This window comes from Pinus tabuliformis, chromosome 2_2 (genome assembly GCF_031772625.1).
Source record: "Pinus tabuliformis cultivar Carrire ecotype Pingquan chromosome 2_2, CPIR1, whole genome shotgun sequence".
Taxonomy (NCBI): Eukaryota; Viridiplantae; Streptophyta; class Pinopsida; order Pinales; family Pinaceae; genus Pinus; species Pinus tabuliformis.
In genome coordinates this window covers 1,219,027,419-1,219,042,300 of record NC_142300.1, presented here as the reverse complement: position 1 = coordinate 1,219,042,300, position 14,882 = coordinate 1,219,027,419, and positions in this window count along the sequence as shown.

Sequence of the window (14,882 nt, the reverse complement as noted above, 5' to 3'; positions counted from 1 at the left end):
TTCAACAATACTGAATCTGAGACACACAATCGTATTGTGCTCTTTTCCTTCCAATCCAACTTCTTCCATTCTTCATCACACACTCCCGTTGGTTTAGTACCCGGATCTATCGCGATCCGCTGATCTTTATCCACCAACAGATCCTCAATCTTGAGTTTCCACAACTCAAAACTCTGACCATTAAATTTCTCTATCTCTATCTTTCCACTGCTTGCCATCTTCTTTCACCACCAGAATCGATCTCGTAGATCTCCCACTGAACGGGGTCTACCATAGGCCTGAACGAAACCCCTCAGCAACAAAGGCATCCCATTGAAGCCAAAACAACTCTGATACAAAATGTAGGTTTTAACCCCGTACAGAAATTACCTGCATACAAATTCTAAAACACAGAAAATAAACAATGCGAGAGCATAACACATAAAACACATATACACAGAGATTTTCCCTGGATCCGGAAAGCAAGACTACCAGCTTGATTTTTCATTATGTTCCTTTCAATGTTACAATACATATTTATACATGCCGAAACACTCAATACCATGGACCGAAAACCATCGCATCCAAAACCATGTGCGAAAAACATGCACAAAACCATAGGTAGGTCCGCCCAACCTAATATAGGGTCCAAAACCAAAATTTTCCGGGGCATTGCCCCAGACCCCATAGAGTGGGGTTACCTGCACCCCTCAAACCCCCTGTGACTCCCCCCACTACACAATCGGTGCAACGAAGGGGGGGCTCTGCCCCCTTCTAACCCCCCGTTAACTACATCGGTTAGTTGTGGAAATAATATAACAAAACCCAACAATGGATACCTATTATTTATATACACAACACATAGAACTACATAAGCGCAAAAAATGAACTTAACATTCTTGAAAAACATCATTGAACATACCATATTTAATATTGTCTTGCTCATTCTTTCAACTACTCCATTCTGTTGGGGATTATAAGGCATGGTTTTTTTTATGTTTGATCCCATGCTGGTGAAGATAGTTTTCAAATTTATTTGAAGTAAATTATTTTCCATTATCAGTATGAATAGAGCCAATATGAGATTGTTCATCATTTTCAATCCATGTGTGAAATTTATTGAATGCTTTAAAAGCTTCATATGTGTAAGTAAATAAACCCAGCACATTATGGCGTAATTATCAATAAATTCCATCATATATTTATTACCATTTGCAGAAGGAACATACATTGGGCCATAGTAATCAGAATGAATGAGTTCAAGCTTTTTATGTGATCTGGAATGAGAATAATGAAATTATTGTTTGTTATGCTTTCCTAAGGTACAAGCATCACATTGCTTAAGTTTCCTAGGAATTGTAGGCAAACAAGTAACACCATTTTATTCAAAAAATGAAGGCTTTCATAGTTCAAATGTCCAAATCTAGAATTATATAAAAAACTTGATGGGAGTGTACGTTCATCATAATGAGAACTGTATGAAATTTTTTGTGCATGAGCAAAGGTTCCTTGCAGCTTCAGAAGTCTTTATTCTTCTATCCCAGTCATAAAAAGTGAGCGATATGATTCTTTTCTAACCTCAACCTTTCCATCAAATATGTGAATTGAGTGTCTTTGCTGGCAGATGTAGACTAAAGACAATAAATTTCTCCTAAACTCAAAAAGGTGTAGAACATCATGTAGAAGAAAGTATGGAAGACCCGACAGTTTGAGCCTGATGGTGCCAAGCCCTGATGGCTTGAGTTTTGACTTGTCTGCAAAATACATTGCTCCATCAACATTGTAAGTGAATTCTTCAAAGAAATCTCTTCTGAAATTCATGTGGCAAATTGGTCCTGAATCAAGAAACCAAGCATATTTCCATGAGGCAAGTGAAGCATTGAATAAGTATTCAGTTACTCCAACGTTTCTATGTGCCACAGCATAATGAGCGGACTTAGGTGATTTTCCTTTCCCTTTACCAAGTGTTTTAGATTTTTCTTCATTTCTTTCCTACTTGATTATGTCCCAAGGAAGCTTACATGTGGAAGAATCATGTCCATTTATGTTGCATTGTATTCAATGAATATTAGACCTTTCTCCTTGGAAATTTCTACCCCCTTGCCTCTAAAATTGTTTCTTCCTCTTACTCTTCGGCCACCTCTTCCCCTAGAAGAATCTTGTCCCTAATTCTTATATTTTTGTGCAAGGCACACAACTTCCTTAGAATACCGAGGAGTTGTCATTTTCCCAAAAGCCCTCTCTCTTTAAACAAACTTCTTCTCAAGGGATTCAAAAGAAATACCCTTAAGTTTTCCACTTGTAAATAACTTAAGATAATGGGAAAAAGTGGGATACAGTGCCTTGACATAGGAAATGAGAGGAACATCTATTTCAACACCAATGGATATTATGTCATGCATAATGGATCTTATTTATGATTCTAAGGAAAGAGGGTCATCAGTTTTCAACTCAACATTGAACAACTTGATCATCAATTGAAAAAATTCAAGCTCAGAGTGTGAGTCATATATGTAGAAATTCCTCGTAGATTCAAACTTCTTATTTAATATGCTAAAACAAAAGACTTGAATATACTCTACTCATCAACGGAAACAATTAAACAATCGAGAAATCACAACATAAACAAGAGACAAGTTTCAATCAAATATTCTCAGATATTTATCTAAGGGGAAAGAAATTGCTCAAAACCCCTTCCTATTTGTATTGCATTTGTAAGAAAATAGAGAAGAAATACAATGATTGCTCTAGCTCGAGCAACCTCTGCACTAGTATAATCTATCTCACTACTTCCTAAACAAGTTATGGTAAATAATTAACCAAATACATGATCCAGGTGGATATTGGTGGCCACCTGCCAAGTCCACCTGGACCCCCACCATTGTCTTTCTCAGCATTTTCAGTTTCCTTAATTGTAGCACAACTTACTATTTTTAGCAGTTTTTCGGGTCCTGAACTTCCGGAGCCGTTTTGAGGCCCTAAACGACGTTTTTTGGGGAATCCGGGGGCAACATCGGGCCATGGAATGGACCGATGTTGCCCGTTCCAACAATGATAGTGCTCGGATAGATCTTTCTAATGAGCTATTGTACGCGTCAAACGGAGATCATATGCCAAAGTTACGACCCCAGGAAGTTGATGTACCAATTTACCCCCAAACGGGGCCCACAGTTTGGCGTTTCATCTCCTAGGGTTAGGTTTTGGAATGCTAAGGGTTTTCCATTGTTTCTCAACAATAAATAGGCCTTCGAGCCTCATTGTAACACAGTTCAGAGGCATGTAGCCATCACATCTCTTCTCAGAGATAAGCTACCATCGCCCTAGCTGGTTTATTTCCATTTCTGGTTGTAAGCATATTTCAGTATTTTCCATTAATGAAATGAAGTATTATTTCCGCTGCATCTTTGTGTATATGGTTATCTCTGTAATTTGTTGCGCTCCTGTTTAAATCCGGATCAATACAAGCCTGCCCAAGTCCCTATTTCCTTGCCCTGTTCCTCAAGAAATTAGCCCCCTGTTAATTAGGTAAATTCCCAATTAGAATTACGCAATCCCTGTAGGCTCTTCTTTGACTGCATGCACCACTTGTACAATTTGGAATTGTATACAACTGATAGTACACTGCTCTTGAACTTCAATATCAACTGGGTAACTTGATTTATTTGCATGCATGAGTTAATTTAGGATGATTGATTAGTTTAATTAGATGATCACTTAGTGTGAAAAAGTTACACACCCTTGATTGAACCTCCACTAGTTCTAATAACAATGGGAACTAGTTACGCTGACGATAACCATAATTAACTGAACTAGATTGCTACTGATCCGAATTGGATCCTAAAAACACTCTCTAAGTTTTCATAGCTCTGTAAAATTCATGACAAAGTTTCAAAGATTTACAAAGTTCAAGCTTATTAGGAATACCATCGGAATAGTTGTAATTGTGAGTAGTGCGGAGCAACAAGGACCCTCAGTCAAGCGCACAGATCGTTGGCCCATGGTAATGCATGCTGCCATGAAACAATGAAACGGGAGGTCTTTTGGAGAAACGGGGGAGGTTTTTGATATGTGATTAGCGACAAGCCACTAATCACATATTGCTGGGAAAACCCCTCAAAGAAGGAAAAGCCCTGAGCGACCGGAACCAGAAAGTCAAAAACCATACGGAATTCGCCGATTCCGTTAGAGGTGGGTCCCACACAGAAACCGGTAGGATATCGGAAGGGCTTTGAGCGGTAAGCGGTTTCAACCAAGTCCCGTCCGATGCCACACACTGGGTGCCATGTGTCCGGCGGAAGAGAGAGAAAACTGCTCACATCGGACGGGTAAACGTCATGCAACTTACCTGCTCGATATGGATGGAGACCGTAGGATCTGGAGGCTCTAGATCGACGGCGGACATGCAATCTGATGGATGACCGGATTCAACGGGGTAAATAGGACAAGTTGTATAAAGTTTGAAGTCTGGCATGAATGATGAGTTGGCAGGGGAATCATGTTCGCGGGCAATCTGGGAGTTAAGCGGAAATAACGACTGTTCAAACATTTCCAAGAGAACTAACACTCAGTTTGTTATGAAATAGGTCGCCACCTCCCTTTGAAGCATTACGCAGTGATGATGATGTAGAACAAGGGAATTCAAACGACAGACATAGAAGAACCAGAATGCCGGGAAGCGGAAATGAACCACCAGAAAGCATATTGGCTTTAAGGCCACAAACTGACAGAAGCAATGGGCAAGCAGCTAGAGAGCAGTGAGAAAAGCGAGTAAGAATGCTAAGAGCAGAGAACAAAGAAAGTAAGTCGAGCTGACTTGCAGAGAAAAGGCAACATCGAGACAAAGAAAGAGAGAGTCAGAGAGTCTGTGCACTCCAGAGAAGGCTTGAAAGGTTCAAGCGAAATCCTCTATATATGCTTGTCTTGTATGAGTCTCAGATTGGGCTCATACTACTGTGGCCAGTAGAGGTCAAGTTTCAGTAAGGAGAGTATGTGTACTCCAGTCCTGTCCTACTGATTCATATCTATTAAGTGAGACTAAAATTGAGATCATTGTTGTAAAAACTTTGCTTTGGAAATATAATAGAGAGGCCCCCACTGAAGGCTGGACCAGGAGACGTAACCGAGGAGCATTAGGTGAACTCCTTATTAAAATTGTTGTATTACATGTTTTCCTATTGTGTTTTCCCTAACTGCTTCAATGTCTATGTATTTCACAATCTTATCGATTCGTTGCATAAAGTAACATAGGCACATCCATGCACATGAGTCTGTAATACCTTTAATTCTTTGTCCTGGATAAATTCTAGATCAAGTGGTATCAAAGCTCTAGGTTACTAAGGTTAGACAAGCTTGTGTTGGATTTTTTTTGTTGAATGCTAACTAGATCAAAGCTTAAATTAGGAGAAGAAGAATTCGTTGAAGCTAACCCTGAAATTGGAAGAGTCTATCCTAAGAGGAAAATGTTAGAAGAAAGTCCCTTGGAATCAGACTCCCAGTTCATGGATGGTTTCATGACCATGAAAGCCATGGTAGAGGAAATGTATAGAGAATTTAAGAAAGGTAGAGAAGGAGATCCATCAAACTCCAAACAAGATAAAGGAACAGAAGAATCTCTCCTCCATGACAACTCTAAAGGCAAAGGGAAAGAAGAAAACCTTCCCACACCTCCTAGTAGCCCTGAAAACAAAAAGAAAACATCTTTGATTAAATTAGATGTTAAATTTGATTTGCTGATATATGATGAAGAGTTGAATGCAAAAAATCTGGATAATTGGATTAGCCAGATTGATGTTTATTGCAGAGTGTAGAGCATCGATTCAGCTGGCCAGCCTACACCTTGGAGGCACTGCTTTGGTATGGTGGGAAGGCAGGACACAAGCTGACATGAAGAAGCATGGTAAAATTCTTTCTGTATGGAGTGAATTTGTTTCTGCAATTAAAAAGCAATTCTATCCACTAGCCTATATGAAGCAAGCCAAGATGAGCTGGCAAACTCTTCGCCAATTAAAAGGGAAAAGTGTACAAGGCTACACTCAAGAATTTAGGAAAAGAGCTTTGATTCTAGGAATTTTCATAGACTCACCTAAAACTTTGCTGAAGTATATAGGTGATCTACACAACTACTTAAGGCACACTATTCTCATGTTTAATCCCACTATCATAGATGAGGTATTTGTTCAGGCTACACATCTAGAGGCTAGAGGCAAGAATGTGAACCCAGAAGTTGGGGGATCATCAAAACCCACTGCAAGCAAAAGCAAGGAAAAGAGAAAAGAGAAATGGAAAGAGAGGAAGGCAAATACTGTACAAAAGACTAAGTCTTCATGCACTCACTTTAAGAACGATGGGCATGATGATGAACACTGTTGGACCCTGCATCCGAAGTTGAGACCCAAGCAGTTTAAGGGAAAAAAGAAGAAGACTGCTGCAACTATTCAAAAGGATTTGGGGTCAGACTTAGGAGATGAAATGACAATCGCAACCACAAGTATAAAAGGTAAAAATTATGAAGCATCTACTAGAAATCTTGCACAATCTACTGATAATGAAGAAAATTAGAGGAAAAGACATGAGCTTTTTCATATTCAAGTTATTTCCAAGCATCAAAAGATTGATACTTTGTTTGATAGTGGCTCACAAGTAAATTTAATTTCTGAAGCAATTGTAAAGAAGTTGGGATTACTAACCACACCTCACAAAAAGCCATATCCATTAGGTTGGTTATGTGATAAAGCATAGCTACAAGTGACTAGACAATGTAAACTTAGGTTTTCTTTTGGGTCAGCATTTGTAGATGAGGTTGAGTTAGATATAGTTCCTTTGGATATATGTGGAATTGTTTAGGAAGTCCTTACTTGTATGATAGGAAAGCTATTTTCTATAGAGCTGAGAACAAGTGTCAACACGTTAAAGATGGAATCAAATATATCGTAAGAGTTCATAAACTCAAGAATAATTATACTCTCATAAACTCAGGGCGGATAAAAATAATTGTAAATTCATGCAAACAATTTTTATTGATGGTTGTAAAGGAAAAGAAACCTGATAAAACCAATGTATTTGAGGGCTATGATGCTAAACAACAAGCTGATTTAGAAAAAGTTGCTTCAGAATATGATATACTGTTTCAAGAACCTAAAGGTTTTCCACCCAAAAAGGAAATAGTACATGATATTAATTTGCAGCAAGATGCTCCATTGCCTAACATCGGAATGTATAGGTTGTCCACTTTAGAGAATGCAGAAATCAAGAAGCAGGTACAAGAGCTTCTCGAGAAGGGGTTCATCAGACCTAGCACATCACCGTGTGGGTCTCCAATTGTCTTGGTGAGAAAGAAAGATGGCTCATGGAGAATGTGCATTGATTACCGAGCACTGAATAAGATAACAATAAAAAATCGTTATCCCCTTCCTCGCATAGATGATATATTAGATCAGTTAAAAGAAGCCATTTATTTTTCCAAGTTGGAATTGCATAGTGGCTATCATCAGGTTAGAGTTGCAGAGAAAGATGCATGGAAGACTGCTTTCAAAACAAAGTAGGGATTGTATGAGTGGTTGGTTATGCCTTTTGGCTTGACTAATGCTCCTGCGACTTTCATGAGTGTAATGAATGATGTACTTAGACCTTTTCTTGATGATTTTGTCATTGTATATTTGGATGGCATTCTTATATTCAATAAAACATGGGAAGAATATTTAAAGCATGTCAAGTAGAATCTAGATGTTTTGAGAAGATAAAATATTTATGTTAAGCTCTCAAAATGTGAATTTGGCAAAACATATTTGAATTATTTGGGTCATATTGTAGGGGGTGGTGAATTGAGATAGATCCCTCTAAGGTTGTAGTCATTGTAAAATGGCCTAAACCCAAATCTGCTACAAAAGTTAGAAGCTTCTTAGGAGCAAAACAGTATTGGAGAAAGTTTATTTCTAACTTTCTCTTAATTGTAGCTCCCTTACATGCTTTAACATGATTGAACAAGGTGTTTCAGTGGGGAGGAAAACAACAGAAAGCCTTCGACACCTTAAAAGAAAATATTAGTACAGTACCAGTACTAGCACTACCCTATCTTCAAAGACCATTTGAGATTGAAACATATGCCAGTGACTATGCCATGGGAGCAGTGTTGATGCAACACGGTAAATCCATATGTTATCATTCTGAGACATTTAATTCTACAGTAGTTAACTATCCCACATATGATAAATAATTGTATGCTTTAGTACAGAGTGTGAAAAAGTGGAAACATTATTTAATGGGAAAAGAGACAGTTATACATACCGATCATCAACCACTTCAATATTTACACTCCCAAACTAAGTTGCAGCAATAAAGACACTATAGCTGGATGGGTTCTCTACAACAGTTTCATCTAGTCATCAGATATAAAAAGGGCATACATAATAAAGTTGCAGATATGTTGTCCAGACCAATCATAAATGCATCTACTATACTTAAGTATAATTCAGTATTGCATGAAAGCTACATTGAATAGTATGCTCAAGATATAGATTTTAAAGATGTATATGCAACTTTAAGTCATGGCAAACAAGTAGAAGAATTGGACTATCATGTTAAGGACCAACTCTTGTATCATTTTGGAAAGTTATGCATTCCACAAAATAAAAGAGTAAAGATAATTCAAGAAGCACACACTTCTCTAATATCAGGTGCCCTTGGTGTAAGTAAAACAGTTTCACATCTGCAAAGATTTTTTTATTGGCCAAAAATGAATGAGACAATTTCTAGATATGTAAGAGGATGTACCATGTGTGCTAAAAGCAAGCCCAACAATAGAAAACTAGGCTTGTACACTCCACTACCAGTTCCTTCTCATCCTTGGGAAAGTGTTTCCATGGAATTTGTTGGGGGATTGCCTAAATCTAGAAAAGGTCATGACTATTTATATGTCGTTGTGGATAGGTTCAACAAAATGTGTATTTTAATACCTTGTAACAAATAGATTACAGCTAAACAAACTGCAAAGTTGTTGTTTCAGCATGTATTGGTTCATTTTGGATTACCCGCTTCCATTATATCTGATTGAGATACCCGATTTGTTGGGAAATTTTGGTCAAGTTTGTGGAAATTGATGGACACTAGACTGAAGAAGAGCACAATTTTTCATCCACAAACAAATGACCAAACAGAAGTGGTCAACAGGATAGTGATCCAGTTGCTCAGAGGCTATTGCAGCAAGCATCCCAAACTTTGGGATGAACATTTATGTTATGTGCAGTATGCTTACAACCGAGCTAAACATTCTTCTACACATGGATCTCCTTTTAAGACCTGTTTTGGTTTCACACCAAGGTCTCCCTTGGATTTTGTCTTTGGTAAAGACATAGCGGTTGATGGACACAGTGATGTGGACAAGACAACCAAGTTCATTGAACAAATCCAAGAGATTCACTAGGAAATACAGGAACAACTGGAAAAGAGCCAAGCCAAGTACAAGGCAAGGCATGATAAGCATTGGATGGAGCATAGGTTCCAAGTTGGTGATCAAGTTTGGATGTATATCAGCAAAGATAGAATGCAAGGTGAAGGTAAGAAGCTGAAGCCAATAAGGTATGGCCCTTTCAAGATACTTGAGAAAATTAGTGAGAATGCTTTTCGCCTTGATTTACCAGCTTACATGCACATCTACTCAGTTGTTAATGCAGACAACTTTAGACTATTTGAACCTTCATTGATTGAAGATCCCGAAGAGCAGAGTCAATTGCCTTCTATTGATGATTTGTTGCCTGAATATCTTAATGAATTTTAGGAAGATACAGTTCTGGACTGGAAGGTGAGAACTACGCGCAGACGGGATGTTGAATACCTCAGGATTGGACTCAAAGGTTCAAAACCAAGTAGTGAAAAATCGATAAAAATTGGGCAAGCGAGGAATCAGTACCCTCACTTGATGGATGCTTAAAAATCAAATTTTGGTGGTCCAAAAGCTTTTTCAGTGGGAAGGCCGTGATCTGAATTGGATCCTAAAAACACTTTCTAAGTTTTCATAACTGTGTAAAATTCATGCCAAAGTTTCAAAGATTTGCAAAGGTCAAGATTATCAAGAATACCCTTGGAACAGTTGTATTTGTGAGCAGCACAGAGCAATGAGGACCCTCAGTCAAGCGCGCAGACCGTTGGCCCATGGTAATGCGCGCTGCCACGAAAAAACGAAACAGGAGGTCTTTTGGAGAAACAGGTGATGAGCCCCAAATTTGGTAACATTTTGGGCTCATTTGGCATACTTACCCTTGCTCAACCCTTCATTTTTCATCACTTATGCATCATTTTTTAGTATATTCATGTTATTTGTAGGAAGGAGGGCAGTCACTATTCCTAGGTGGCTAATACATGTTTATTTCAGGTTTTTTGACATTAAATGGAGCAAAACCACGCAGATGAAGGCAAGGAGACAGCCAAGGTGGCATTGCGGTTTTGTAGGAAGGTTGTCCACAACCTTGAATGGCCTTCCTCGTGATCTCCACCCCAACTCCGAGCTCCAACAGCTATCACCACCGAGCTAGAAGGCAGCCAACGGATTCTAAGGGAACAATAGTTTACTTTTAGTTGGTCAGCCAAGCCCCACTAATTTAGGAGGCCAGCTTGGCCCTCATAATGTATAAATATTGAGGCTGTATCCTTCGATGGGAACTTTTGAACCTTCGTTGCAGATTCTGAATTACGAGCTATAGCTCTGTTTTGCTTTTTGTAAGCCATTTTTGGCATGTTGTTAGACTTATGACTATGATCTTTTAATAAAAGGCAGGCAGATTCGAGTTCAGTTCTGAGTTCTTAAAGGAGCTATAGCTCTCAGGGTTGGGCCCAACCTGAGAGCAATAGGCCTCCTTTCTTTGTATTGTTACCTTTCTTTCTTTCAGCATTATATTTCTTTTCCTTTACATGCACTTGGAAATATAGTTTGCTGATTCGGATTTCTTGGTGTGGTTACATAGGTTAGTGTTATGAACAAAATTGCTTCAGTAGTTTAGATTAGAGTAAGAGGATTGGAGTTAATCAGAGTTCCAAAAAAGGTTGAATGCACACTCACTTTCACCTCTGTTTGGGGACCGGAAGTGCAGACCGTGCCAACTACCAAAAACAATGTTTTACATATTCATGCAAGTCTTGAGGTAATGTTTTCGGTTGTAGAAGTGTCCATGCATTTAGATCTTGTGTAATAACTCTTTGTTTCAGCACCATGCACGATTTCCCCTTTAAACTACATTGCTGTTCTTTGGTTTCTAATAAAACAGTTAGAGTAGATTGATGACATTTCGGTTATACGCAAGACAGGGGTGATTTGTTTCATTTACACTGCGCAGCACCACTCTATCATTTCCTTATCCCTCTAAGCCGTGCCTAGGCCATCTCCTTATCTCCCAGTTAGATCATTTGCCTCCCAACTCTTCTATTATCCACGTTGTTTTATCTTTTCGGCCTTCCATTGCCTCTACCCTCCTCTAGACCAACCAACTTTACACACCCCCTCTCCATCTCATCTCTCTGTCCATAAGCCATCACAAGCTCCCCTCCTACCTCCTTGACCATCCATATAGCCTCTCCCACTCATCCATCACCCAAAAATCCTATTGCAGAACATCCTGTAGAAATTACGAGACTTCCTGTAGAAATCCTGAACTTCCTGTAGAATCCCCTGCAGACATCCTGTAGAAGCTTGCAAACACGGTTTCCAGGCATCTGAACTTTGTGAACTCCTGTGGAATGATGTTAGGGATCCCTTAGACCCTCTCAGAGTCCTCCTTACCTTTTCCAAGCCTTCCTCCCCTTGATCTACCCCTGCACAGTCAAGACCCAGTAAGAAGCACAGTCATAATAACTCCAACAACTTGAGCAAAAATACAAAAACATGTTCTCTCCAGATGAAAGTAGTTTAGACACATGCATCTCACCTCAATAGAAGTAATGGCATCACTTTTAGAAGTTGCATTCCCACCATTGCATCATAAGGATTAAGCTGGTAGAATTAGGGTTTACTAGGGTTTCCATGTTTTGTTGGCTTTCAGTTCATTTCTTACAAAGTAGGTTAATTTCCTTTGAGATAGCTTTCGTTCATCACTTAAAAAGCTTCTTCTGAGAACATATAGAAGTTGGCTTGAGCCCTAGCGGACTTTTGCCAGCTGACCAAGTGACAACTGCGACAAGAGCTAGTACTTTTGCATACAACACCGTCGCTTCCAAGTTTGTTACGAACTACCGGGTTGATAAAATTAGAGAAGGAAGCTCTAGGAGTTGTAGCATTATTGATACAATACTGGAGCCCACCATCTTTTTGGCGCCGTTGCCCGGGAAGCATCAGAGTATTAGTAATTGTTGCTTTTCTTCTATTTTCCTACTCTCGCCTTCTGCCAAGTAGTTTATTTCATTTCCATTCTGCAAAAGTAGCATAGACATTTCCTGCTTTCATAGATTAACATTTCAATTCCGCAATTTCATTTTTGCAAGCATAGATTAACATTTCAATTCTGCAAGCGTAGACTAGCATTTCCATTCCTGCAACTTCATTTGAGCAAAGTAGATTAGTTCTTTCCTGCTTTCATTTCAATTCTGCATTTTCATTTCAGCAAGATAGTTAGTTGTAGATCAATCTGTTTCAGTTTTTGCAGGTACCAGAGAAAAAACAAAAGAAATCAAAAGTCTTTCCATTTCATGCCTCGTAGGAATCGAGATAAAACAGGCAAATTCTTACCCAAGACCCCCACCACATCACTGAGTCACCCTTCTCTCTTCTTCGGTGACAGTGATCCAGAAGAACCTATAGGTGAACCTCCTGAGATATATGAAGATCCTATAGCAGAAGAAGAATTAGAGACCATTCCATCTGAAGCTATGGCTGACAATAGAGGAGAAGATGAGAGAATAGAAGGTGCCTTCCCCATCCGAGAGACCAATGGAGACATGAAAATGAAGAACATTAGCCCCTCCGCTTTACCTCACTTCCATGGACTGACTACTGAAGATCTTGATACCTTCCTGTTTGAGTTTGCTGTCCTTTGTCGAACCTATGACTATACTGAAGATGAGCAGAAGCTGAAACTCTTCCCCTCAACCCTTAAGGATGCAGCATTATGCTGGTTCATGGGCTTACCTGGGAACAGTATCACCACTTGGGCTCAGATGCAACAAGCTTTCAACACTAAATACCGGGACTACTGTAGGTCCAAGGAAACCAAGGGAGAAATCTTTCGAATGACCATGGGAAATGATGAGTCCTTAGAGGATTATGAGGAAAGGTTCCAACTTAGCTATAAACGGGCCAGGTGCACACTTGAGCCTGAATCCCTCAAGTTGGTCCTGCTCCGAGGAGTCCCTGAAGACCTCTTAGATACCCTTCACATGTTAGCTGGAGGAGATATTTACCAACTGCCTTATGAGGACATAAAGACTGTGTTTAGAAACCACTCTAGGCAGCCCGGAAACGAGGTAGGGGAAACCTCCTATCAGCTGGTATTCCTTTCTCCAAACATTAGTTTGCAAATCAATTAGAGGATCTCAAAAGTGAGGTGAGACAGACCATTGCCATGCAACTTGATACTTTCAGGATCCAGCAGAAGAAGGAAGAAGCTGAGAGGGCCTTGGCTATCTTCTGCCCTAGGTGTACAAGGAGACACCCTAAGAACGAATGCCCATTGCATTCGGTTGAAGTATGTTTCGTTTGTGAGGAGGACCATCCCACGAACCAATGTCCAACCTTACCTGGGCTTAAAGCCATGTATCAAGGGACAGAAGCCCCCACCGAACCTCTCTATTTCCTCAACCAAAGGAGGCCACAAGGACCTAGAACTTACCAGCAGGGGATGCAAGGGGCACCCCAAGCTTATTACAGCCCCAACCAATCTACTCCTATGCCTTCCTGGGGTCCCCCTGCTCATCCTTCCTGGTCCGTGCCTCCTCCATGGTCTTATCCACCTCAGTACCATCCTCAACCCACTACTCATTCATATCACTCACATGCCCAACCACAGCCTTAGTGGAATGCACCTCAGTCGGGGTGGAGGCCCCAGTACAACACTCCTCCCGCCATTTTGCCTCCACCACCAGTTCAACCTCAACCATTACCTCCTGCTCGTCCAAGGCAACCTCAAATGCCTGCTCAACCAAACCCGAACCCCAACAACAGACAGGCCCAGCAGGTATACACTGGTGAAACATCATGCCCTACCTATGCTGTGGAGATCCAGGAGATCAATCTGCAATCTGGAAAGACTCTTCCGGATCGCCAACCTCCTCCCCCAGAGGACGAGGAAGACAAACAGGAAAGTGAACCAAAGGCTATTCCACCCTTTCCTGAGAGACTAACAGCCACCACACAACCCAACCCAGAGGAGGATGAGCTTCTGGGAGAGCTCAAGCAGTTGTGTGTGAAAATACCACTTCTCCAAGCCATCAAAGATGTGCCAATATACAACAAACTGGTTAAGGAAAAATGTTTCAAACACCCAAGCAGGCGAAAGAGGGATGCTTCAACCATCAATGTCATAGGACAACTATCTGACCTTATGTTGGGACAAGTCATCTGCCCAAAGTACCTAGATCCTGGGAGTCCTGTAGTAGATGTCCACATCAATGGCACCATCATACCCCACACCTTGATTGATATGGGGGCTGCCATTAATGTAATGACCAGGGATACCATGCTCAAACTCAACCTTCAGGGTTCCTTGAGGAAGACCTCGACAGTCCTACAACTAGCAGATCGCTCCACCGTGACTCCCGAAGGGATTGTGGAGGATGTCTTGGTCTCTGTTGACTCTTGGGAATATCCTGCAGATTTCTTAGTTCTGCAACCAAAGGCAAAGCTTACTGGATACCCTCTCATTTTGGGAAGGCCTTGGTTAGCCACTGCAGATGCTTACATAAGTTGCCGTGCAGGAAACATGACC